Genomic DNA, 5,019 nt, shown 5'->3' with positions numbered 1-5,019 from the left:
TCTTCGAAAATGCTATTTGATCTTGATTAAAACTCTGAAAAGTCAACAAAGTCAACTTATCAATGCTAATTGAATTAGGAATGAAAAGAACCTTCTAGAAGAATCTAGAAGACTAAAACCATTTCTAATTGCATTAGGAATGATAAATCATATTAGGCCCTCCCCTAGATCATTGGGCCGTACATAAAGCTCAAACCGGGCCCAGTTTAGTAAATTGGCCATAACTTCCTCAATATTCATCGGAATTGGGCTTATAATATATCGTTGGAAAGGTCTTTGCAAGCCCCATCCAACTACACTACTATTGGACCCATATCATGGACCAACCAAACTGGATTGGCTGTTTTTTTAAAATAAAGTTTTCAAAAACAGAGAGAAGAGAAAAGAAATAAAAACTTTCCGCAACACTAGACCTTTCACACTTTCGTTTCATTCGATTATGATTCGACGTGAAAGGTATTCATCACTGGGTTTGGTTTTGGGGAGACACAAATGGGTGTATACAGAAGCCCCCACTTTGACTGAGTTTGGAGAAACGCAAGTTTCGAAAACAAAAGTCAAAGTATCGATAGGGACGGAGAATGATTCAGAACGTTCTGCAATCCTAAACCAATCTTGTAACGCCGATACATGCAAAACTAGCATTAGTTAAACAGATAAAAGAGTTAAGAAACACGTATCTTGCACCGTCGAGCACACGTCTCTGAAAGTAACCGATTTGTTTTGATGACCTCCTGCAAGCTAAAGAATGTCATCCCGCTTGAAAACCGCTACGCCTGTAACTGCTTCCAAATTAGAAGATTGCTTCTCCTGAAACTATCCTCTCCGCCATGATAATATTCCGCGTCCAAGGGAATACCATCGAAGATTGCTTCTCTTGAAACAATCTCCATCCGCATTGATAATATTCCGCGTCCAAGGGAATACTATCGAAGATTGCTTCTCTTGAAACAATTCTCAGTTGTTTGTGACAACTCTCCATAATACAGGGAACGCCACCTTGCTGTTTCGATGTTCACTCGTCTCTGAACAAAGAGCTTCTTTTTTATATGTTCACGCGTCTTTGAACGAAGAGCTTGATAATAGGATGCCCACGCGTCTCTGAGCAAAAGAGCTTGAAAATAGGAAATGTCCACGCGTCTCTGAACAAAAGAGCTTGAAAATAGGAAATGTCCACGCGTCTCTGAACAAAAGAGCTTGAAAATAGGAAATGTCCACGCGTCTCTGAACAAAAGAGCTTGAATGAAATGCCCACGCGTCTCTGGAGCAAAAGAGCTTGGATGAAATGTCCACGCGTCTCTGGAGCAAAAGAGCTTGAATGAAATGTCCACGCGTCTCTGAACAAAAGAGCTTTGATGAAATGTCCACGCGTCTCTGAACAAAAGAGCTTTGATAATATGCCCACGCGTCTCTGAAAAATAGAGCTTCGGTACTTGAATGTTTGTCGCGATAATATTATGAAGAAAAATTTCCAAAGACTAATGTTTATCGATATCTAAAGCTCGCCTGAACTTTGCTTTTGCTAAAACCAGTATGTCGGTGTTTCCGTAATGAGCCATATCTTAGGCGCTTTAAGCTAAGCGAGACGATCTTTCATCAGGTCGACCCCTTATTGTGATTGTAATTAAACTGACTACTTAATCATGTCAAATTGCTTATAGGGGCTAACTGACGCACCAAGGAACCCAAAATTGCTGTATGAAGTCGAAATCACCTTTCTGAGTAGGGATGTCAGTGGGGCGGGTCTAGTAGGAGACCCGCCCCATCCCCGCCCCGATGGGGCGGGGATGGGTCTAGCTTTGGCGGGTCGCGGGGCGGGTATGGGTCTAAAATCCATACCCGCCATGGGTGATGGGGCAGGGGTGGATTTAAAGTAATACCCGCCCCATCCCCGCCCCGCCTGACCCACCCCATACCCGCCCCGCCCCGCCTGACCCACCCCACACCTGACCCATACCCGCATTATACCCGACCCGTCCCATATAATGCAATAACATATTTCGTTAAATATTATACAGCAAAAAAAAAAATGTTACTGACTTGATTAAGGAAGTCTCTAGACACTAGACTTCTAGAAGAAAAAAAAACCATATTCATTTTCATTCTCAACCCTAGCCGACACTATCACTCATTCACTCTCCTCTCTCCTCTCCTCTCCTCTCCTCTCAAGCTCTATCAATCAGACAATCACCACCTCTGAATCTCGCCGCTGAGTTTTGCGCTGATCAACACTCCGATCTACATAATCCCTACCTCTTCCTATATAATCGGTACTATCTCAATCTCTCTTACTCGTTTTTTTTTATTTATTTTAATTTCCCAATTATTTTTTCCCCAATTATTGATGAAAAATAATTTGACAAATCAACTAAGAAATTGATTAGCCATAATTCTGTCCTAGATTCTAACTAATCTATTTCTGAATGTTTAACTTGACTCTAATTCGTCTGATACTTTGAATTGTTTGGTGTTATGATTTATGAGTTACTACAAATTTTAGTTTATAGGATATACATGTTGCTAATTTGCTACTCCGAGTATAATGTAATTACTTGTACTTTTGAGTTGCATGATATTGATATTAGTTTAGAAAATGTTTTGATAATTTCATTTAATTTGAAGTTCTGGACAGAGGGCATACTTTTATTTTTATTACCCTTGTTCTGGTCTCTTTAATTGTGGGTGGTTATAAATCTTATTTAATTAATAATATTATTATTATTATTTTTAATTAAGTCACATTGAATTTTCAGATTGTAGAGAATATAAGGATGATGAATATGCTAAATTGGTGGGAGAATTAGAGGAAGAATTTGAAACATGAGATATCGATTCCAGTACAAGTGAAGTTTGCACTGCACAGAATAATTGAAGGCTTAGAGTTATTATTATGTATTTTTAATATTTGGACTTTAGACAATTTAGAGTTACATTTATTTGTTTAGAGTGTATTATATTAGTTACTGTGTGTTTTTTTTAATTATGTTAAGTATGTACTGCTAATTTTTTTTATTTTTTATTTGAGCTGTTAACTGTAGGCCTGTAGACTATAGTACATATTTTTTATTTTTTTTTATAATAGGTTTAAATATGTTATTTGTGGTGGATTTAAGGTGGGGAGTTGGCGGGTACGGGGCGGGGATTACGTGGGGTTGAGACGGGGATGGATATCCACGTGGGGATGGGGCGGGGGTGGTTTTGGAGTTGGACCCGCCGGGGCGGGGATGGGGATAATTTTCAGACCCGCCGTGGGGATGGGGACGGGGATGGGGATGGAAATGTGAGGCGGGGATGGGGATGGGAATGCCAAAACCCGCCCCGCCCCGCCCCGTTGACATCCCTATTTCTGAGAGGCTTCGAGCTCTGTTGTTGTTGGGATATTTCTGGCGCCAAGAATTGATTCTGTCGCCGAACGCTGTGATAGGGTCTTCCCTGTTCTGCGACACCTGTATTTATTTTTGACTATAGAACTTTGGCAATTTCTTTAATTATCTTAGGGTTGACCTAAGGATTAATGTTGCTTGACTCATCGACTTGACACGACTCAAGGCATAAAATTGACTCGATATGATTGACTGACTTGAGGTTGACTCGACTCGAAGTGTAATGACACGTGTGACTCGTGACCCGTGTGTGCATTGTAATGTGATCGTGCGACTCGAAAATGCAAAAAGCAAAAATTTCCGTCACTTTTATGGAGGGTACCGACTTTCTCCCGAAAAAGAAAGACGTGAAAAAGAAAGAAGCTTTCGAATGCATGTTGAATGAGCTTAGTCAAATGTCATTTGATACTATCTCTCAAGGTTCAAGGATTAATCCATCCTAGGCTATCTCAACTGTTGACTCAATGATGAAAGCATTTGGGTAACTTAGGCACGGAGGCTAAGTACTTCATGCTTCGTGATGCGATGATGAGTGATGTTGATATGATAAGGCATGCTTTAACGGTGTATTAAGATTTCATGACAAAGGGTTCCTAAGGGAAATATATTTGGTCATGGATCTGTGCAGTGTGTGATAGTGATACTAAAGTTAGGCCACAAGAGCTAAGTGTGTGGAAAAATATTTGAAAAGAATCAAATGATAGTGACTCTTAGGCTAGGTAAGCTAATGATGTAGGGATCAAGCCCCCAAGTCTAGCTCTAAGTGAATAGGGATGAGCATTGGAGATCCCTTGATATGATCATGGTGTAAGTATGTGAATATGAATATGAATGCATGTTTATTACGGCCGCACCTCGATGTAAGGTTGCCTACGTATCCGTTAGGAATCAGGCCGAACGTAGCTCTAGCCGAACCTCGCACAAGTGTGTGTACCTCAAAAAGGTCTTTTAAGGGTTGTAACGCGGTTAGGCTAAAGGTTATAGAAGAAGGGGATAAAGGCTCAAGACCCTAGACAAGCCCCCAAGGTGTGCAACCTTGCTTCTGAATCTTTGTATTTTCATGCTTGATTTTCTACTGTTTTTTTTTTTTAGCTCTCTTTGCTTTAGCATTTATTTTTATTTTTATAAGTGTGAGCAATCTCGATCATGCAGTCTATCACTCACTTGGCATTCATGTTTCTCAGGCACGGTACCGAGCACTTGATAAGAGACGCAATCTGAGATGTGTTCTTATCGAAGATATTTTCATATCAAAGACATTGGAACACTTGCCCTTTTGTACACTTTTATTTATTTTTTTTGCTTATTTTAATTTTCTGAATTCACACATGCTTTTTAGAATTGCATAAGTTGCACACCATCCCATCCCAAGGTTAGGTAAATGTAGGTTGAAAAAAGAAAGGTCTATCGTTAGACGAGGCTCAAAGTGGTTTATGAAGAAAGGATTTGTAAATTAGAAAGGCGAAAGGAGATATGATGTGGCTACAAGGGTTGCCTTAAATCATTGGTATACCTTGTGTTTAATTCGACATTTTTTTTTTTTTTTGCAATATAATGTGATGATCATAAGTAAGGAAATAAATGCTCATTTTATTAAAAAAGAAAAAGAAAAAAAATCCTATAAAATTAATCTAAA

The 5,019-nt window shown here is 39.5% G+C and overlaps 1 long non-coding RNA gene across 1 annotated transcript; it reads left to right on the top strand.

Annotated features, from left to right (window-relative positions):
• Window positions 1-1,927: 1,927 nt before the first annotated feature.
• LOC145634876 (uncharacterized) lies at window positions 1,928-3,012 on the top strand. Its single transcript, XR_014113664.1, has 2 exons — window positions 1,928-2,270; window positions 2,754-3,012. It is a non-coding gene; the product is annotated as an uncharacterized LOC145634876 (long non-coding RNA).
• The last annotated feature ends 2,007 nt before the right edge of the window (window positions 3,013-5,019 follow it).

This window comes from Chenopodium album, chromosome 6, assembly GCF_948465745.1.
Source record: "Chenopodium album chromosome 6, dcCheAlbu1.1, whole genome shotgun sequence".
In the NCBI taxonomy this organism is placed as follows: Eukaryota; Viridiplantae; Streptophyta; class Magnoliopsida; order Caryophyllales; family Amaranthaceae; genus Chenopodium; species Chenopodium album.
The sequence above is the reverse complement of the archived record's forward strand: the minus strand, read 5'-3'. Positions and strand labels throughout refer to the sequence as shown.